Source organism: Phallusia mammillata, chromosome 4 (assembly GCF_965637545.1).
Source record: "Phallusia mammillata chromosome 4, kaPhaMamm4.hap1.1, whole genome shotgun sequence".
NCBI lineage: Eukaryota > Metazoa > Chordata > Ascidiacea > Phlebobranchia > Ascidiidae > Phallusia > Phallusia mammillata.
Window position 1 is genome coordinate 26,551,208 of NC_137255.1, and position 23,912 is coordinate 26,575,119.

Genomic DNA, 23,912 nt, shown 5'->3' on the forward strand with positions numbered 1-23,912 from the left:
CTCAGTGAATTCAATCAGTATCATTGATGCTATTTTACTTAACCAATTAAAACTACTGATGTCATTAGACCACGTAATGGTTCGTAAACTACATGATAACACGACATCAAAACAATAAATCACAAAAATGTATTTTATTTTACATTCAAATTAAGCTAGGTAATATTCCGCAGAATACGCACAGTAGTGTTACGTCTTTGAAACTGACAGTTGTTTATTGTTAGCACCAGCAAATTCCGCTGCGCATTATCTTATAAATGTTGTGTTTTGCCTTTAAACTTCGTTGCTGTTTTTCTTTTGCCTAAACCGTGCCCAACAGTAGGTGTCGCTGTGCATACGTTAAAGAACTGCGTTAATGACGTAGGGTCGATAGCCACATTGAGCTGCGATTGTTTTGTTCTTGCACAATGTGTTATATAAAGTCCGAAAATAACTGACTGAAAAAGAAAACATAGATTTTTAGCGTAATTCGATTTTTCTCACAGAAATGTTTCATTTCAATGATCCATTGCCCACGGGGCAAATTTTAAGCGGCGTCACAGGTTTCTTAGATCCACAAAAAATCTTGATCCACTTACAAGGAATGTGTACGGTTATTCATTTCGCTGCGTGTGTTAAACATTTTATTTTGCCATGTTGTGTCTTACTGTACAATGTTATTAATTTGATCATTTTGCTGATCCATGAAGAGAAGTACCACAATGTATCTTAGTAAAATGTACTGTAAATCAATATCCTTCCATCCCAGGGATCTAAAACCCATTACACTTGCAACAAGGTTGAAATTTAATGGAGCCTGAGTTAAATGAATACAAATATTTTTTTTCATTAAGGGCTTTCCTGTTATGCGCGCAAAGTGTGTTAGTCGAATGTAGGTTTTATAGTTTTTTTTTATGATCCGTTAAAGTGTGTTGAGCAATGTTGAAATGTTCTTTTAGTTGCTGTACTAAAAACAGATGCTTAATTCTTAAGTCATTTTGTTTTGTACAGGTCCAATTTTTTTTCGTTCGTGGGGCGCTTGAAAGGTTTGCGTGAATTGCTTAGCAAGCATTGAAATGCTAGTGTAAGAATCGGCTGGTGTAAGAATTGGTTTTGTGCCGAGTGTTGTACACAGTATTTTTTGAGAATACATGCATTAGGTCTTTTAAACACTGAATAGGTGAAGTTAAACACAAGACATCCCGGTGGTGAGCTGATTAAATACGACCATCTTGTTAAGCCCTAGATTTACACCCGTATTACATACAGGTTAAAATTTATTACCGTCCGAGTTACATAAATGTAAGTAATGAATGGCACTCCCCGTAAAACAAGTTGCTAGTGGGTAAATGACTGCTTAATTTGAGATGTTGCGTTTTGTTTGTAAGCCATTAAAACAAAATCACCATATCGCTTCGACACATTTTGTCCATTTTAAAGAACACCAGTTCATTGTTCAGAATTTAGATCAAGATGCATCAATTCATGATGTCTCTCTTATATACCCCTGGGATATGTTTGCTGTTGCTGGATTGCAATACTATACGCTTATCCTAGGGCAGTATATTACAACACAGATAAGATTAAAGCATTTCTAGATTGTTGGGCTTCTGGAGGTCCAATCAAGGTCAATTTGCGGACGTTCGTTTGACAAGCGCAGATGTAAAAAGTTGTGAAAGCAAAAGGAAATGGGGGAATTGCCGTTGGTTCCAATTGCTCTAGTTCTTTTATAATAAAATTGTTTTTAGATCGGTTTGTGGAAGTGATCCCAAAGTCTTCTTTTGATACTTTTAATCAAACAAAACAGCAAAACATGACCTTAGTATGGCAGTCGCTGGTATGAGAAGTTGTAAACAAAACAAAGTTCGAGAAAACTCATTGGTTACACAAACTTAGTTTGTTTGAATAAATACCAAAGGCCGCTAATCACGCACACCATGACCAGTTTCAAATTTGCAATAAATTATGCGATAACGCGTGTGAAACGACTAGACCTCTCTGATGCTTATGGCCGTTGGTTTGTCGATTCAAGGGAATAGTCAGATTTATGACGGTTGATGTGTCCATAGAGATTAAACACGTTGTTTACCATTAGAGCGTCCTGGAGGCAAAAAATGGCTGAAAATATCTTATGACTTGCATGAGAACGGAAATACCAACACTTACATCCCGTTAAAAAGAGGGTAAACACTTGCTGTGAAACGTTTTACAAGCAGTTAACATAAACATTGAGCACAATAATATAATAACAGTTACACGTGTAATGCGCGTGCAGTGATAAGATATTGCTATTTCTTATTGTTGATTAGTGTAATAAATGCATTAAACACTAGAACAAAGTGTAAACAAGGTGTACAGTTGTTAAATTTACTGGATTGCATCCCGCTTGGAATTTAATGGAGCCTGAAGTAATATGTCATAAACAACACTTGCGTATTAGCGAACGCGAAGAACACTCAACGACCTGGCGTCAACGTCCATACTTGGAAGTATAGCGCGTTTAAAATGTAAGTGATTGCTTAACTTGAAACGCAATCCTTATTGTGTGGTGTGTGGATTTTTGCAGTCGACAAATAAATCGGAAAGAGACAAAATGTGCCACTGATAACGAATAAAGGACATTTTTAATCAATCCATTGTAGAAGATATTTATGATGTATCAGCGGAAAGAATTATTATTTCTTACAAATTTACGTTTGATGCGTATCCTTTATGGAATAAATGTACTCTTGTTACGCCTTTTTTCGGTTCTGCTGCAATAACGGGCTGTCAGTACCCAAATTAACTTGTATTAGAATATTAAAAGAGTAAAACGATAAAAAGGCAAACAGCGCAGATATACAGTCGCAAAACAGCCACCGCTCAACACCAACTCTTACTCCATCTGCGGGCTTCTCAGCCGCGTGGGGCCACATCCCCTCGACAATTCGTTACAGCGAATACGACATAGAATTATGCTATGACGTCATAAATAGGTGACAAAATAAAAACGTAACTTCTCCCGCTACATGTTGTTGTGCCCACTGGTAAAACGCTAAACAGCCAACAGTATAATGGTATGTAGTTACAACCATGACACTGATAACGAGAAGTTTTGTGTCGGAATGAACTGACATAAACGTTTGATACAGGCGTAGACATAAAGTGAAAAAGAGTGAAAGCAACTTAAGTACATAGTAAACAAACAAGGAAAGAGTGTAAAGCAATAACCAAGGAAGAATATGTACTAATTGCGTATTACATAACGAATTGAAACAAAACAAGCGTGAGGAAAACAAAACAAACGTGCAACAAAACAAACAACTTTTTTTGAACTTTAAATGTTAGGCGACATAAAGGAAGTGACTTAGCTAAGGTGACAATGTAAAGTTAAACGCATTAATGGAAACACATCAGGATGTAATCTATAACAAATATATCATTGGACAGAACAAGTCAAAACATAACGTTCCCGTGAATATTACGTGATAACACAACGGTTTTGTGAAACACACAACAAAACATTGAGCACGTATCATTACGTATGTGTCGTTAATACACGACATAAATAAATTGTTTTTTGGCTGCGTATCTAATCGGGGGCTGGGTGAAATTGTGGCTGTCGTGTCTGACGACGTGGGCGTTCTTTATAGGTCCGCCATGCCCTGTAACGCTCAGGGTGTTGTAAAATAGGAGTCGATTGTCATGTACCCTTTTCAATTACTTGTTCGAGTGCGTCTCTTTCTTGCTACTGCAATGTCATCTGGGCAACCCAAGGTTCGCTAAGCAGCTTTTGGTGTTCATTATTTCCCAAACACGGTTTGTTTTCAACTCTTGTGTTTGTCACAGAGTTGCAAGTCGGGCCGGGCTTTACGGGCCGGGTTCGGGTTCGGGCCGGGTTCGGGCCGGGTTCGGGCTTAGGTATTTATGAGAAAACGGGCCGAAAACGGGCCTGACTTTACGTTCCGTTTCCGCCATTTTTTAGTAACTATTCTCTGGCTTTGACCTAATGCCCACCTTGCTTTAAAACGTATTGTTTACCCCATTGTCTACTATTGTTCATTGTGTTTGTTGTCTTTTTTTCTCATCCTTTGTTGCGAGGCTTTCGTGGATAGGCCTGTCAATCAAAATTTCGGGCCTAAACGGGCTTCGCAAAAACGTTTCGGGTCCGGGCCGGGCTTCGGGCTTATACTTTCGGGTTCGGGCCGGGTTCGGGCTCAGATTTCGGGCCCGCTTGCAACTCTGGTTTGTCATATACTCGGCTGCTGCAATATCTTTAAAACAGGCTTTTATGCTTTTCTCGATCACTTGCGTTGATTCGGAAAGCTTAACGTCAGAGTGTAGCGGGCACGGAACTGATACTTCGGTTTTTGGAGGAACAACATTTGGTTCTAAAAGTTTAACGCTGTGACTATGTAAAATTCCTGGTTTAGGTAACAAGGGCACTGTCCCGCCGTTTCCGGACAACGTCATCAACTTGTAGTTTACCACACAATTTTGGTTCTGTAGAAAATCCATGCCTAGTATGCACTCCTCTGTAACATCACGTGACACATAAACAGAAGCAGGCGTTCTAATACCGGCGACTTTAAAACAAACATTTATTAGTCCTTCCATTCGAATGCGGCTACCGTTGGCACCAACAAAGCGCAAATTACTTCGGCAAGACTTGATATTAATGTTTGTAAGCTTCTTACTTACAGCACTTGACACCACGCTGACTGTGGCTCCGGTATCAATTAATGCAAACACATAAATGTCGTTAATGTTAACATTGGCATACTTGCACAGACCACTCTCGTTGTTGTTAATCCTATGCGTTATTGTATCTTGACGCTTTACCTCAGGCTCCTAATAGCGATAAGGGAACGGTGTCGTTTGTTGGGCACTTCTTTGCAAGTTCCAATCCTGTATACGTGTCTTCTTTGACTACAATTTCTCGCAAAATGACCCTCGCCATTACAATTATAGCACCGACGAGAGGAAAATCTCTTGCTCTCATTTCGCACCTCGTTTATTTCCAATCGCAGTTGTTTGATTTCCTCAACCAAGCGTTTTAACTGGTCGGTGACTGGGTCAACTTCAGGCTTCAGCAGGGCAACATCGAAGTCCCGCGTGTTTTGGCTGTTCATAATAAAATCGTTCGCGTTGATTGCTCGACGCGACGCTTCTCTGAAGCTTGGTTCTTCTTTCGAGCAATTTTCGCGCTGTAATGTATCTGCGAGGCGTGTGTCCCTATGGCCGGTAAGCAAAGAAGTGTACAACATTGCATTTCTTAGTTTGTTGTCTTCTGGAAATGCTTGGTTTCCATGCGCCACAAGAGCCGACACGAAATCTCGGTTGGTTTCGTCCACTGTTTGAGTGCGTCTCGCCAGCCTTAGCCTTGCCTTACTCTTTGTATAATTGCATGCGGCAACGACTCGTTTCTTTAGCTCATCATAAAACACACCATACAGGTTTTCATTTTCATTTTCTAGAATGTCAAACCTGAGAGCAGATGGTAGTGCCAACAAAAATGCACGTCGTTTTGCAGCTTCGTTTGCCTCAACGCTTTCACAAAAAGATTTAAAGTTATTTATAAAAGTTTTAATATCGCTTCCTGTCTCGAACTTCGGAGGATGTGAAACGAAATTTATCTTTCTGACAAAGCAGTCCTGGCGTGCTCGCCAAATTTTCTGTTACGCCTTTTTTTCGGTTCTGCTGCAATAACGGACTGTCAGTACCCAAATTAACTTGTATTAGAATATTAAAAGAGTAAAACGATAAAAAGGCAAGCAGCGCAGATATACAGTTGCAAAACAGCCACCGCTCAACACCAACTCTTACTCCATCTGCGGGCTTCTCATCCGCGTGGGGCCACGTCCCTCGACAATTCGTTACAAGAAATATGTTATGACGTCATAAGTAGGTGACAAAATAAAAACGTAACACTCTGACCATCGTAATAATTACCAATAATAAACAAAATATTACATGTGAATTCGTAACAAAGCAAACGTGAAAATAAACAATGTGACGTTGTTACGTTAATGCAGGTTAAGTTACAATATATTTCTGTAAATACTGACGTTGATTTTTCAGATTCGTACAAGTTAATTCTTTTGCATTTGTGTAGCGCTTGAAATCTTACTCGTATTGTAAGGCAGGCATTCGAAATAATAAATAGCATCACAATGGTAGACACTTGGGTCACTACATGTTTGTTGCAAAATTACGTTTGTTTGGGACTTTTGTTTGTAATGTTTCTGGCAAGATAGGTGTTAATCTTTTGTACCAAGTTTTAAAGTAGCTATTTTACGTAAACTCTAAACAGGAGTATAATATTGTTACATGCAACGTCATGTCGCATATCTTGTTTTAAACAACAATGTTTTATGTGTACCAAACAGTTTAAAGAAAATGTAAATATATCGAGTAACTGAAACAGAAGTGTACAACTGTTGACTGTTGTCGAAATGTGGTTGTTTTTTAAGGTTATTTAATACAATCTGTTAATTTCACAGCAATAAACATTTGTGTCGCGTTATTGTAGTACAACTCAAAAAGCAAAGGTTTTGAACAATCAGATTGCTGGGTTACAGTATACTGTTACCCAACCTTTCTTGGCTTATAGATGTCAAGACCAAAAAGTATGCGCCTCCCCAGTGGTTAATACACAATCGATCCCAGCAAACGCTGCATCCAGACATAGGATAAATAAATGATATTGTTTTTTTCATTTAAGAATTTAGAGTGAACTGTCGCTGAACATTGTCTTAACGAACAATCCCAAAGTAATAAACAGGGTAAAAGTGGTTGGCAGGGCTTCTAAACATCCAAATGCTACGCCAGAAACAAAAATTACAACACTAAATTCGTATCCTGTATGTCAGGGGCGGGCAACTTCTCCATTCGGCGGGCCTGATATGGGAAAATGAAGTACTTGGCGGGCCGGATTCCTGAATCGATACATTAATCGAGTATTTATCCAATGATTTAAAACGGATTTTTGACCACCTAAACCAGGGTTGGGAAACCTTTTTGTTTATAAAGGCTACCAAACGATTTATCGACACTCGTGTATAGGCCGCATAGACTATTTCCCAGGCCAAGGACAGTGATGTTCAAACTGTTTGACTTACAGAATGGTCGTTTTGCTATTTCCTCGTAGTTTGTGGGACTTACGGTCCAAGCTAATTAAAATTCACTACATTTTCATCTTCACTACAACATTCAGGATTTATTTAACCTAGAAATTGCTGAACCTGGAGTTTTTGGTAGTCCTATGGAAATCGCTTTATGTACCACTATGGGACCATGGGTCTTGTTTGAAAACCGCTGCCCTGGAACTAATCAAAAAATAATCTGCAATAAAATCAAAAATACGTTTCTGTCTATTTTTTTCAGCGCCTGGTGCAGTCGGTTATATCAACATCTTAAAAATGTATTTTGCCATCGAAGGCCGCACTTAGTGCCCTAAAAGACCGCATGTGGCCTTTAGGCGGCAGGTTCCCCACCCCTGAACTAGGCTATACGTGTGGAAACAAAGGAAACCGTTAAAGTAGGACACACACAAGGTTGGTAGTTATGTCGTAACAATAGACGTATGGTGCAATGGAATTTTTTTTGCTATTGGGGAGCGTTACTGTCTGTTACAACTGTAATTTGACGTAGTAAGTAAGTAATGGGGGATTGCGGCAGACTGTGGCCGCGGGCAACATTATCATGTAAGACCGGAAACTGTCCGCGGGCCGCTCAAAATCCCGTCGCGGGCCGGATCCGGCCCGCGGGCCGTATGTTGCCCACCCCTGCTGTATGTAATAGTAGTATTATGTCCAACGCAATCACTCAAAATTGTAACTAAAATTTTCTTGTAATTTTTTACATACATAGGATAAATTACTTACAGGCTTTTTCAGTTGCAGTACAGATTTGCAGAGTTGTCTGACTCCTTTACTTCCGATGTCGCATCCCAGTAGCACCAGCTTTTCGATTTTGTGAAGGCAACGGGACAACGAAGATGCACCCAGATCACCGATCCTGTTGAAGGTCAGATCGAGTATCTGCAGCTGATGGTAAATTAACAAGAAGCAAATGTTAACACATAAAAAAGCACACATAGAAACACCACACAGTATCACAGTGGCCAGTTCTGGCCTTTAAACAATAGTTGCTTCCATGTTGAATTATTTTGAAAGTGGGTAACAAGCCATGGCTGACATTTTCTTAGGTAACACGCATTTTTCAAATAAAACGCATTACCACAAGTCAAAACTTGCATGCGCATAGGTCGACATTTTAGGTCATTGAATTAATAAACATCGTAAAACTTGGTAGCAGAATTATTTTCTTACTAATGGAAACTTATTTTGTGTTTTGATGCCAACATAAGCTGCCTATAATGTCATGCATTACACACAAAATAACTTTACCTACTCCTTAAAAATAAAGCATGAGAATCATATTCACCACATGTGAAAATATGAAGTAGTTTCGCTTTATTAAATGTCATTTACTGCCGGAGGCAGGTGTTCACATACTAGATAAAACCAAAAGCCAGGAAATAAAAACTTTTTAATGTTTCAAAAACTCGCTGTAAACAACACAATAACCTGTGTCGTCACACACCCTTTTTTTCGTAACAACAAAACGAACACTTAGAGCAGGGGTGTACAACACGTGGCACGCGTGCCAAAAGTGGCACGCAGACCATTTAAAAATGGCAAGTTTTTGCACATTCAGATGGTAAACATTAGGATTTGTCAGGCAATTAAGTTTTTTCTATTGAATCTGTTTGGCCTTTTGATTCTTTATTCTAACTTCAGTAAAGATGATCAGTCGTTTTTAGACTCGATCCGTTTACTTTTAGTCGCTTGAAACTGTAGAATTCCGGGCATTTATGCTGTCGCATTATATTCCAAGTTGGATTCTGCGCTTTAAGCGACATGATATGTTATAAAAGGTCTGGAGTGTCAAAAACAAGTTTAATTACTTGCGTTTGACAAAATATTTTTTTCTACCGTTAAGATGCCTAAGACATAGTTTGGAAAAAATACCAAACGTTGTCACGCGATAATATTTTAAAACCCAAATTGGCACGGCTGTGCTTTCGAGTTGGACACCCCTGACTTAGAGATATTGCCTCATGAGCAATTGCCGAAAATTGTGTTTGTTTTTAAAAATTATTCTCAGGAACTTTGTTAGATTATTGAAACTAACTATATTCATTTTATTTGAACAAAATCATGTCGTTAACTTTTACATTCTGCTCATAGGAACATTGTTTTGACAAGCAGAATTTAAACCAGTGTAATACCGGGTAGGCTCTGTGTTGAAGCACGAAGGAAAGGTTTTCGGCGTCATCAGGAAAAAGAGATGAATCTTAGACGTAGAGCTTATCAGGGAGTAGAGAAGCAACAGACGAAGCAATATCTGGATCATTCATCTCATGGGTCCAGGTGCAAACTTTAAAAAGATTTTTGTTGTTGAGTTTTTGGGAGGAGTTGAAGAATTTATTCATCCAAGACTTCTTGGGGTTCATATTCTCAGTAAGAAACTCGGTCATCCAGAACTTCTTGAGTGACCAATCTTCACTGGAATGTGTAGAGACAAGGGTTTCAAGTTGATTAAAAACCCAAGAATCGCAGATTCCGAATACAAACTTGGAAACAACTTCCCATTTGTCCTCAGTTAGTTGTTTCAGTTGCTTTTTAAATTCCTCAAAGGGCATGATCATCATCATGTAGAAGGCGGTGAAAAACTCGTGCCAGGTAAGGTGAGAAAAGTATCTTAGTTTGTGTCCGTCTGATATCGTCAGCTTGAGATTCACTTGCTTTGTTACTGATGTGGTAAGGAAGGCGTCGGCTGTGGCAGATTTGATTTTAGCTTTCTTAAAGTCATTGTCTTTAAATACCAATTTGCCTTTGAGAAATGCATCCCAAGCCATTTTGGCCAGTTTGTCCAATTCGCAATCTTGACCCTGCAGATGATCTGTTGTTACGTATTGGCTACAAGTAAATGCAAAAACTCGTGTGAGTGAAACAAACTGAATATCTCCATCGTAGTTCACCAAGTAGTTGAGTGTCAATATGAAATTGACAGGCACATAACAGTATGCAAATACGTTAGAGTTTTGGACCAGTTTTTGATGTATAATATCATATTTGTTTCCACATATCTGACGTCCGAGTTCATTCTGTGATGTTGGAGTTAAACCTAGTATCTGAACTACAAACTTGGGTCGGTATGATAAATGGAGCTTGTATAATTGAGCTGGACGTGATGTAAAAATCTTTCGAGCACGTGGAAGCAAGTTTCCTCCCGCTAAATGCTTCAAGTAACTTTCTGCAGAATTCTGTCCATGTAGTAGTGGTTTCGAAACCGAACTGGAAAATGATTTAAATGCTGCCTCGTCCAAACCATCAAAAATAATCAAAGCATGAGGATCACTGCAAATGGCAGCGAGTATAATGGCTGCCTCATCAGGTGTGCAGTTCCAATCCGATAGCATGGTGGAAATGAGAAACTGGAGGAACGTCATCTTAGACTGGAAGTCAATGAGTCTGATTACAATGTAAAAGAAAAATGATACCCTTCCACACAATTGTCCATCTAATGCATGGAGTGCCCACTTTTTTGCTGATGTGGTTTTTCCTATTCCAGCTTGTCCAACCACACCAACTACATTCCCATGTTTTTCGATGTAGTTTTGTTTTGCTTCCACTTCATGCGCTTTAAACTTCTTCTCCGCCTCTTGTTGTGCAATCTGTTTTGCGCAAACGAACATTTCTTCACCGGTAATGTCACTTTCTGGTGTTTTGTAAAGTTCCTCTCTGCGGTGATAATGTCCTTCTGCTAGAAACTCGTCTTCAATTTGTTGTGGTTTGTTGGCCATCGCAACAGGGACGGGTTCAAGAGCTCGGTCTAAAAACTCAGCTAGTGACGATTCTTCACTGGCGACGGCTTTGACTTCTCTCTTTAGTAGAGATTTCAGTTGTTCACCTAAGCAAGATACATTCTCTTAAGCACTAATTGCATCACGCCATGTTAGATTACGGTATATTATTTAGCTGTATATTTACAATTTTTTTGTATTTTTAATCCATACCAAACAAAAACTGTCCTCACATATTGCATTTTCAGTGGCTTGTGTTGTTTGCTGATTTTCATTTGGTAAGGCAAGGGCTGCTGTAGATTGGCCTGGCGCTGTCCTAGTTTGTGTTGCTGTAGGACCTAGGGTTTCTGGTTCTGCATTTAGAGATAAATTCGACTGGTTGTGGCATGTATGTGGTTGATGTGATGTAGACGGGGTTTCATCAAATGATTTTGGCGAGGTTTCGTCCTCCATACCAACTGGTGTAGGTGGGTGTGTTGATGTGTTGGGTTGTTCGTATGTTTGCTGAACCGCTTGCCGTTGCTGAACAAGGGTATAACAGTTGTATTGATGAAGTTCAACTGGTGCGTTGAACACTGGTCCAGTTGTGTGGATGTTTGTGTCACCAAACTGTGGCGCCTCTGCTTTATCCTGCAAAACACAGAAATATTTGACATCTACACAAACTCAGTCTCTATATTTCTTACAATAATTATAATTTTCTTCTCTTGATCGACTGGACACAGTTGAGCTGGATGTGGTTGAGGTACAACATCTCTTGATTGTTCGGGTACAGGGACAACTTCACCAGATTGTTGCGAACCTTGAGACAGTCTTGTGTCAACTTCACAGTCACCCGATTCTTGTGGCAAGCTGGGTCGAACACTTAAGTTTTGATGAACAGTTAGATGAGAACTTGTATCTCGAGTTTGGATTTCTGTATTTTCTGACATGCCCCCGAGCACAAAATCATTAAACTGGATGGAAAACCTGAATTTTTAAACAAGTTTCGTTATACTAGAAAATGAAATGAAATAATTACAAGGTATGAGTTGCGTTGAATTCTAGAACAGTATGCTATATCGAAACCTTAGTGGAGTTGTTTGATAGCAAACCAATTCGAGAAATACCCACAGTTCAACGTACCAAGTGTAGAGTGAAACATGTATTGATAATAAAATACTCTTAGGCATTCAAAACAAACTAAATAAATTGTGCGGTTTGCTGTAGGCTGTATGAAACGCCGAAGTGGTCGAAGAAAGCTCGCTAAAGCTAAAACTAAATTATAAAGGTAGCGCTGGAAAAAATAAAAACAATGTAAACAAAGTCTGCACCGCTGGGATATATTTCGTTTGTGTGTTAAAGTTAAACATTTCCAATCTTCTGATATTTCTGCAGTTCACGTTGTCGCCGCGCATGTTTCGTAAACAAAGCAACCGCCAGACGCTGAGGTCCTAAACGACGAAGTAAACCCTCGTTAAACAAGCCATCGAGACTGCTCATCGCACAAGGACGCAAATGTACGAAGCTGTAAACCACTTGGGCAAGCCGAATAGTTTTTGCACACAAATTGTACTTTAGGTCGCCCTCATAAGGTTCTTGTACCGATGTGGTTCACGATATCGCCGCAAGTGTTTTCCCTAATACACCATGTTCTTCGAACAACTTCTTCAAGTTGTTATGCCCCCCCAAATAAAAAAAAATGTGTCACGACGCAATTGAGTGCAAATTTCATCCAGCGTTACTGATCGCAACGGACCCTTTTCCTCGTGATAAGCAAGCAAAGGGGCAATGTTGGAACAAACACTTATCAGGTATCTGCACGTAGATTTCGTTATGTGGCACTACCAACAAGATCGGCATAGAACGTTAGATTTGTCTCCGATTATGTGAACGTTGGTCCCATTTAAACGAAATTTTGTCGACGTTTATCACTAAGCTGTCATTGACCACATTCATGGAACAAACGCAGCAAAGCGATGTGTTTGCAAAATGTCAACCGGAAAACGAAAATGGTGCTTTTAATCATGAGAACAGACTAAACCTGTAAAATATGTTAACGAGCAGAAAAACAATCCTTTTTAACGAAACCTTACTCATCGGGTCTAGCGTCGATATACGAAAGTATTTGCCTATGGTCAAAGACGCGTTAAAACCAAGAAGTTTTTGCATGTCGTTTCAGCTTATCTAGTAAATAGTGCAAAATAATATTTCCGTCAATTTCCGTTTGACGCTCGCAACTGAATGCAAGATCGGGTTTCAAACCAAGATAAAAGAAAAACATAATTGTTTCATCAAATCAAAGGAATCTCAAAAAAGTAACTATGAAAAAGTAAGTAAGTCGTGGTTAACCATGCTACGAAAACATTGTAAAATCATAATTTTATTTCAAGTTCTGACACGACATCTTATCGACTTCTGGGCCATCAAAAACTAAAGTCAAAAATTGCAGTTATTTCATGACAAAAAAACTGGGTTAACTACAGGCTAATACATTATTTGTATCAAAAGTACAATAAAAAAGTACTAATAATAAAACACGTTGATCAGACACTTGCGACAAGTTTGTTATCGTTGCCAAAACCAGTTTGAACTTTTTGCTTGATAGAAGGAAATCCGTTCTCTTTATGACGCTATGATACAAACGACAACCTTGAAGTAAGCTTGTGTGACAAAACCAAGCAACGCTACGCCACTAAAAAGTGAAAAAGCTGACACAAAACTACTTCTTATTGTCAGAACAATTTGTGTAATTAATGAACAACAACAACAAACCAAACTGAGAGCGAAAATATACCGCATATATTTTGCACATTCATCAACATTTTAACATAATTGAGCACTAAAAAAATGTTATGCCAAGCGAGTTTGCTAAACAGTGCAATTACACCCTAATGTTTTCCAGAGATTGTTAAAACCAGATAGATATTTTCGATTTATTTTAAACATTTGTTTATCCGATTGAAAATACAATTTTGACACTACACAGTAATGTTTTCCCACAGAATATAACACATACAAACACAAAAGTAGTGTCTGATTAACTGCTAAGTGCTTGCACTGTTAAAAAAAGTTATTTAATCTTTTTTGATGTATTTTCTGATTAGGTTAGTCAGGATAACTTTTTAACAAACAAAACGAATTTTTCACGGATTTTTAATCTACCTCATTACGGATGAATTACGAAGTAACTTGGAATTAAAACAATTTATATGCAGGGAGTCAAACCGCTTGTCATAGGGGTACAGACTCGGTTCGTGCACTGTATATACTGTTTTTAGGGTTACGGGTTTGGTTAAACTGTTAAAAGTTGTTTCACTTTGTGCAAGGAATATGTCGTACAACAAGAAACTCAGCTGTAGACTTTGTATCAAGTTGTAATGCCTATGTGACCAAACTTACTGACACAGCGACAGCCTAGCCTGTTCCGCAAATCACGCGTCGAACAGTCGCCAAACAATAATGTGACAGCAGTAAGTTACTTTTTTTCAGAGCCGAACTAAACCATATTGTCATTTACAAAACTTGGGTTTACAAGTTTTACAAAACAGTTGCGCGTATCCTTTAATTAAAAACAAGTTTAAGCATTTTTGCGCAATAAATTATTTCCTATCAAACGAACATCAAGATGCAAACAATTAATGCAGGCCTGTATTTTCGTCCATTTTTACACACTTTTAACCTTTATCAAACCTAAATGTTGAAATCAAAATAAATGATTGAACTGTGGGTTTCCGAATAAAAGATATTAAAAACGGTGCCCAGAACTTTAGTTTGTCATAATATACGTTTTTTTAACGATTTTGTTCCGTTTTGTCAACACAAAATTTTCCAGTTGTATGTTTTACTGATTACATTTAAACGATTTGAAAAACATCGAATATGGCTTAAAAATCAACATTGGATGTACAAATGACTAAGTGAAACATTTGTGAAGATACAGCCCACACAGCAGTATACTTCGTCCCAGACATTTTGTTGTGGTTTCAACTTTCAAAAGTTAAATTAAAACCAATCCTGGAAAGAAAATTATCTTAGAATCTACACTTAGGTCATGAAAATTGGAGGACGTTTTCAGCCTGTTTGTGTGCTTACCCACCTAAAGTCGCAAGTTTATAATAAGACACGCTGGATAAAGTTTGTTGGGATTCAGTTCTGGTTCGACTCCCTGCTTGTATTTGTAAGTTCAAAAGGTTGTCCAATTTAACAACTTAAAAACATTGCAGGACTTGCTGGGTTACTTTTTAGGGATGGGAGAGAGCCAAGAAGTTTACTGTACACTTTGTATTAATTTGTTATGCGTACGTAATCAAATTTACTTCGCACAGGAAAAGGTTCCTGGTACTTGTTTTGCGATGTCGCATAACCTGTGTCGCAAATACCGCACCCAACCGTGGCCAACCAAGCTTGTGATAGCAGAAAGCCACGTTAGCAACGACGGGCACAGCGTTCTAATGATTTTTGGGCGGAACTTTTAGAGCCTCTACCACATCGCACGCCATTAATAAACTCGCGCATCCTAGCTAAAAGTTTTGAACACTTTTCAAACACAATTACAGTACAAATATTACACGTTGGAAACTTCCTCCCCAACCAATTATTTGTGATATTTACCGGTCAAATACGCCACTAAACGATTTTTGTACTTTTTAAGGTCAACTAAAGAAGGAACGCGTTTGACATTAAAATAAGGACATTGTTTTGACCATGTTTATGTGCATATCGAATCGTAAGTTTTCGAAATGTGTTAAATGATACAAGACAGAAGACAAGCAAAACAAGAAGGCGGCTTTAATCATTGTGCGCAACCAGCCCAAAATGCCTTGTCACGTGAAGCAACTCGGCAAAGTATTGTTAAACAGTGTTATCGACGACCAATATTTGTTCCATCCTCTTATCACGCGAAAAATTGCCGATGTTGCAAAACACTAAGAAGTATTTGCACATACATTAAGTTGCATGGCACTGCCAGTCAGACTTATCAGCGCACAATGTTAGCTTTGCTTCCAATCGTGTGAACGTTGATCCCGTTTCAACGAAAAATCCCCACGACCAATATCAGTAAGCTGTGATTAGTAACGCAAATGAAACAAACATAGTTTGGTGGGATGAAAGAATGAGTTTAACAACAAACGTACACGGCGATAACCAAAACACAAATGCTGGTTTAAGCCATACACCTGCACCAGCCTGAACCGTAAAAATACGCGTTTAGGCAAAAAAATCATTTTAGGCAAAACTTAAAAAAAAAATTTTTTGTGATTCATGAACTTTGATCAAACACCTAAAAACTAACATGTTTCACATGTCCGTTTCAGCCAATAATCTTGTAATTAAAAACGCGCGTAGTCAGCTACACACAACAATTGTAATTATAGACCAAACACCAAATTCCCTAAATTATCACTAAGCAAGTGGACAATGCAATCACGAGTACGAAAACACACAGCTACCTGGGGGGAACATTATGTTATCTGTGGAAACCATAGTAAAAATATTTAAACGTTTACAGTGTTAGACACATGCTATAAACTTCACGGCTACCGTACGCCTCTATCGAAACAACAATATCAACTAACTCAAATACCATACAAAAAATTATTCTTAATTGTTTAAACAAAGTAATTCACGAAACGGTTTTGTTATGCATACCCCAGACGCCATTCTGACAAGACAACAACAGTCTGTCAAAAAGTATGCCTTTGAATAAACAGTAAACCTGATAACATATTTTAATGACTTAACCTGCTGAAACACGGAAACATTCACAGTTCCACTTCATGATTTCACACAAGTTGTACAATCGCGATATCAAGTGTATGTTCCTCAGCTGCCAGTAAACGCCGTTTGTACAAAACAAAACTTTTCAATATCTTTTCGCGCAAATATAATTTTAATATATAATTTCTGGTGTTATGATCGGTTCTGACCGCAGTTCTGACGTTCATCAAATTAAACTCAGCTTTAGTCCCGCCAGCGGTAAAACTTGAATGCAAATGTGATCACAACTCGTTATAGGCGATGAGTCGTCGTCACGCATTACGAAGTTTGCGAGTAAAAACGCATGCATGTCATCAGCGCGAAAAATCTCGGGTGGTTTTAGGGATTCCAAATTATGAGCTTAACATTGTTCATTTAACCGAAATGCTCACTTGAGGCGTACAATTACCTAAATACATAATTTACACGAAAACAATCAAAGTCTAGTTTAAACGTAAACGTGGAACATTTTACTACTTAAAAACTCATTTAAAAATTAAAATCACAGGTGATTGATTAAATATAAACTGTTTAAAAGGTGTGGTAAAAATGCACAAAATACAGCGATTTTACAATAACCATCTTTACCTGCAAGAAAATACCGCTTTTTTCACTTACCATTAGCTGTGTTAAAATCTCCATTTAGAATACAATGTGGCGTCAAACTTCATCGTTGCAAAAATGATTCGAAACTTGCGTTCTACTGACATCAAGTGAGCGAATACAGACAAGTTCAATCAAGAAGGACTGCTAAAAAAATAAAAGTTATACTTGTAGGAACATTGCACAAACTTAACAAATATACAGGGTCATTGTGATTGCAGTGTAAAAATTGACTAGTCCAGATGAATGCATAGATTAGTGCGGTCGTAAATTTAACCTCGACCCAAATTGTTCTTTCCCATCACATTACTGCACGTCAATGTTCAAACTAGGTGACTCTGTTAATTCCAAACCAGATAAGAAAACATTTTAGAAGACGTTTGAGATTAAACCTCAAAATCAACACGTGGATAGATACAAGTGTGCTTTGAAGAAGGGCGACATGACATAGAGTAACATTAGTTATCCCGCTTGTTGCTTACAGTTCCCATTAGCCCAACTTAATCTCCCCTTCCAGTTGTTCCAATACACACATACCAAGCGAAAAGGGTCGGATTGTCATGGAATGTAGCGTTTTAGAACTTTTTTCGAGGTTATAGTGACATCTGATTTTCTCATCTGATTTTACACAATTTGTATAAGTTGAAGTTTTGATGGTTTAAATAAGTTTTGTTGCTTACGAGCGCCACCCTGCAGTAGCAAAAGTTTAGTTTTTGTTTCCTTAAATAGTGTGTCGGAGTCAGAAACAATACGTTATGTGCTGATAAGCAAAACTTTTTAAATTTTACCAGTAATTAAATCATTTGCGATGCACGAAATGGAGTGTAGTGATTTTCCGGTTGTTTTTATTGTTGCAGGATAAATTTATTTGCTTAATGTTGTTATGCAAACAAACTTCTGGCTTAACCCAAAATGTTGTGTAACTTTTCCATGACAAAAACTAAAAACAATTTGGATTGAAATATAACATTTACGCCAAATACACAGCCAGTGCAAAATAAGATAGTCTTTTTACCTAAACATAATGAAAATAAAGTCATAATATGCTAATACACATTGCAGAAAAACTATACACTGCACCAAAAAAAAATCTTCTCAATACATAATGTGCCATTTCACTGTTATTTTAGTGAGAAATAATTTAAACAAAATCTTTCATAAAAGCACCAAACCATTCAATCATAGTACAGTATTAACAAAGTTACCGACAAACAATCTTTTTATGTGTTTTAATAAACCTACAAACAAAATTGCTATTGATATAAAGGCAGTTTTATTTTTGAATACATAAAGCAGATATGTAAACAGATAAAAACCTGATAACTTTGACCACTTCTTACCTTCTATCCATTGCTTAACACGCCCTTTGGTATTTAAAGTCAAATGGAAGTGAGGAGGCAAATTCAATAAAATGGACATTGCTGTCACCAAAGAGTTCAAGTTTGGTTTTTTCAGAATTATAAAGTGGTACTACAAAACAAGGGATCTCTTTGCATGTTTAGTGTGAAGATCAAGCTGAAAAATACACTAAAACCTTGTTGGAGCAGTAACAGTTTTTTTCACTAGTATTTTAGCATCTAAGGCAGAGGTTGTTAGTACAAATGACTGACAAAAAACAGACTATACACGGTGCAGAATTCAACTTTTGGAAACAGATTGAAAAAATACATGAAGCAAAGGGAGGGGTGTCTAGTCTAGAAGGCCAGGGGTTGTGTACCATTCAACTAAGCTTTAATGGAAACACATGAATAATTTTTACAACGCATAAAAGTGTCTTCCAACACACATTTTAGTACACATAATATTTATTTTTGATTTAGAACAATTTGGTCCATTGATCACAGTAAAAGTCATTTAGCTGACTTTAAAATATAAACAGCCTTTACCTCGTTGACTGATACTTCATTGCTAAATAACAAGGTTCTCGTAATTTATGACGGTGTACTGGACAATAGAGTTTGTGAAGAGCAACTTTTGTTTTGTGAGAAGTTGAGGGGAAACTATGCTACACTGTGACCTTGTTTGCGTAACATCTTTAAATCCATACCCTGAGAAAAGAAATGTCTTAAATGTTAAAACTTAAACCGTTTAAACTGCAGACAGTGCGGACTGTTTCAACCTGTAATCAGTGCAGCTGGTGATGAGAGATAGACCGTCCGTATTGGCTAGTGTAGTAGCCATCCAACGGCACTTCAGTTAAAGAGTTTTCATGTAAAAGTTACTAAAACTGGCTTGTTTTGCAACTTTGTAAAAACGCCGATGGGAAAGTCCCTATCATAACTATTTTCACATAAATATTTCTATTTTCAATTTGGTTCAGAAATATCAATTGTTCTGATTTCTACGTTTCAAGTTTTTATTTCAGTTTGTACTAATTGTTTAACGTAGACCTACATGTTTACCAGTACCAAATTTCTTGACAAAATTAGGAAAGTCAGCTCAACATTGCGTTTTTCGAACGTCACCGCTTTTGTTTAAACGAAAAATAACGGCTGTAGTCTGATGTTCTTCATTTTTCCATGTTTTTTTCGTCTTGCTTCCACTCACCACAGGTCACCTAACTGTTTCTTAAAGCACGATTGTGTAGCTGTGTTTTCTTGCACAAAGTGACATAAACTCAAATACCACCCTCTTCTAACATACGCTACACGGCCAATACATTTACCCAAAGCTCTTCGACAGTGACAGCGTTGCTCTATCGTATCGGTGCGTTATAAACGTGACCATAGTAAACAGCTGTAAATAAAAATACTGCTTAAGACCGCTTCTACTTGTGGTTGAAATCATCTAACGAGTTTGCGTCTGTACTGGGTCAAATAGGACAAAGATTTTTACTCAAGTAATTTACCGTAAAGTAAGTGATCAAATGTAATAGATTGTTGCGTGTGCATCCAAATTTGAGCACGTTTAAATAAATTGGGCCAGATGATAAACAAAATTCACTTTTAATCAAGCTGAATGGAAAAGTCCATTAAATGTTGCAACAATGCGGTCGACACGTGTTGGCAGAAAGTTAAAAAAAGATAGGATCGGGTGGTGGCGATCGAGAGTAAATTAACATGAGACTCGCACAAATACAAACAGAGGATTGTGTTCAAATTAAACATGGATTTGTTTATAAACGGTTACGTTTGGGCAAAAGCAAGACCCCACGAAAAAACGAACATAAATCTAAACCCACAAACTAAATGTTAGCGTTCCATCTGATCTAATGTTCACGAAACTGAGCGCTGACAATATAAAAGAACAAGTGCACAGAAAACGGGTAAATATGCGTAACATAACAATTCTGTATATTCGAGGTAACGACGTAAGAAGAGAAGAGTTCTAAGAAGAGTTTGACTGTGTAGTAATGAAACGTCTAACATCGCAACGAAATGTCAAAAAAATAATAATAATAATCACAGTTTTAACAGTTACAGTTACGGAAATCATTCATTACGAAGTTCAAGTTCGGAACCATATGACATCAATTAAATACACAGCAACGAATTTAGCAGAACTATGATATTTTTACAGAACTAAAAGTTTTAACAGGTGAAAATATGAAATGCACACAAGCTCAGAAACCAAATAATAAACCAACAAAGGAAAATATTCGACTAATAAGGTTCATTCATAATAAATTGCAACAAAATGAATTATCAGAATAATAACAACGTTACGTTTTTGAAACGCTGCAAAGTCAGAATGTGCGGAAAATCTAAAATTAAATCTGAAATTGGTTGGACGAAGAAAGAACTCTAATAATAATAGCCATTATAACGAATATATCAAATAATAATCGGAAAATGACATGACGTCAAAGTCAACATACTGACCAATAATGTCACCAGTGGTGGCGATAGATAAACAGGGTTGTGATGCTGAGAACAACGTGCGAAGGTCTACAAAACTGTGCGTGTGGAAATGATACAATATGGACGGATATACAGACACACTAAAGTAAGAACTGTTTTGTAACAAATAAGATTTAAATGCTTTTATAAGAACTTATACGCCAACAAAAGCAGTTCAACACAGCCTTATCTGCATCACAAGTGCGACATTTTGACCAAAGGTAATGTTTTTATTTTGTTTAAGCGTCGTGTCCTGTACACCAATGTGTGGCGCCCATATCTGTTGCGCACAATATTCAGAGTTGGTATTAAACGCAATACTTAAGTTGTTGAGGTTTGAATTTGTTTTTAAGTGGTAAGTTTTCATTTCATGTTTAGCACTTAACACTCCCTCGCGACTTTGATCTGATGAGGTACTTCCCTGCTATTGTAAAGTCGTTTCCCCAAACATACAAATCGGTGATGTTGTGAACACATCGAGCCAATGACTCAGCACTTTCATCTGTCAGGTCGTTGGATGTGAGATCAAGAAGTTCCATCTAAACAACAACAACAACTGATCAGTGAATTCTATCAGCATCACTGACGTTTTTACGGAAACCAATTAAAAATTGATGATGTAATTTTATCACGTAAAACAGCATGATGACAAGACATTAAAACAAAAAATTAGAAAAGCATGTATTCTATTTGTCATTTAAAATAAGTTAGGTAATATTCAGCAGAATGCACATTGGTACGTCGTTGCAACCAACATCATATTTTCCAGTTGTTTATTAAAAAAAAAACAAAAAAAACAGCGAATTCACCTGCGCATTATTCTATAAATGTAGTGTTTTGCCTTTAATCATTTTAAATTTCTTTCCTGTTTTTCTTACTTAAGTTATATCGTGACGAACATTTGGGGGCACGGTGCAAACGTTTGAGAATTGAGTTTATCACGTAAGTCATATTTAAGCTGCTGGTTTTACATTGACCACATTGAACTGGAATCGTTTTGTTCTAACACAATGTGTTAAACAAGTCGGAAAATAATTGACTGGAAATTGAAAACATTTTTAGCTTAATTCGATTTTCTCACTAAAGTGTTTCATTTCACTGTCCCACTGTCCACGTGACAAGTTTTGCACTGCGTCACAGGTTCATGGAATCTTTCAAAAATCTTTAACACAAATCCACTTTTAAGGGATATGTACGGTTATTTATTTCGCTGCGAGTGTTAAACATTTTAATTTTGTCATAGTGTATAGTAATGAGCAGTGTTAAATGATTTAATAAATTCGATTAACTACACACAAGTACAGACAATGTCTCTTAGTAAAATGTACTCCAAATAAAAATCCTGACATCCCGGGGGCCTAAAAGCATTGCATCAAAGTTCAAAGTGTAATTGAGCCTAAATTAAAAGCTATTTTTGGAAGTGCAAAATATTTATAGCTTCTACTTTGTCCAATATACTGCTGGTGTAAGAATCATTTTTGTGCAGAATGTACTACACAGATTTTTTTAGAAAGAAATAGTTAGGTCTTTCAAACACAGAATAAATGAAGAAAGAAGGTTTGAGTTTTGAGTTTATCAAACACGACCATCTTATTACGCCCGAGAATTACCACCGTTTTACACCTACTTTAAAATTGAAAAGTAATGAACGGCACTCCGTTATTGTTCGAAATGAATTTGCAGCAAGTCGTGCTAGTTGTTCCTTTGACGCATTTCGTGTTGACGCAATGTGACGATGTGGTCTAAATAAGTCCATATACAAACACACAAAGCCAGCTCACAGTTAAAACTTTGCATAAAAGTTATTAGATTCTGAGCTATGTCACAAAGTTTTAAGCGTTTTTTATGTAAAGACTAGCATCCCATGAATGTCAGAAAACAACTAGAACGATGGCTTCGCACATTTTGCCCTTGCATACACACTGTTACCTATTTTAAAACAATTATATACTCCCTACGCTTATTTTGTATGGACCCCATATTGCCCACCGTCTTTTAAAAATCTTATTTGTTTCTGCAGGCAGAAACTCATATGTCCCCACGCATGCAAAGTTAAAACCAATACATTTCAAGAAATTACCTTCACTAAGTTTGGTGTTGTAAAGTAAAACATAGAGATCAGTTCTGGGCTTAAATAATCATGCTATTATAATTACAAACTATGCAAATCTGATTCAATTTAGACATTATTTGAAGAGTGTCCTATTTATTTATCTTTTTTGTAGAAAAGAAGACGTAAATAATGGCAAAATAATGTCAAACACAGCAATCGACACCTATAAATGGCGAATTTGATAAGCTACAAGCTGCATAATTTTTATTTTTTTCCATTCAATTCTGACACTGTATAAAAACTCACTCATTTTAGTAGGCTAGTGATGTTGAAACTATAGACTGAAGCTTAACAAACACCAAAATCTTTCGTTCGTGGTGCCCATCAACATACAAAAACGTTTCTCATGTTGGAGTTTAACAGGGTAAATACTTTGGTTATCAACTCAAATAAAGCAGATGGCACATCTACATGATTATATCCACTATCTGTAAAAGTTTCATCCAAATCCACCAAATATTTTATGCCAAAAGAAAAAAAAAGAAAAAAAATAGCGGACAAAAAACGAAAAACAGCAGAAAAAAAGTGAAATCAAGATGTGGACCAATAATAAAACACTGGGTAGGTACTTGATTTGAGATGTTGCGTTTTGTTTATATGCCCGTTGAAACAAAAATCGCCTTACCGTTTCAAACCATTTTGTCTAGCTGTAAGCACACCAGTACTTTGTTTAGAATAGATAAAGATGCATCAAAACATGATGATCCTCTAATATACATTTGGAATATAAAACTATTGCTGGATTGCCCCACGCACCGTTATCCTAGAGCAGTGGTTCCCAAACTTT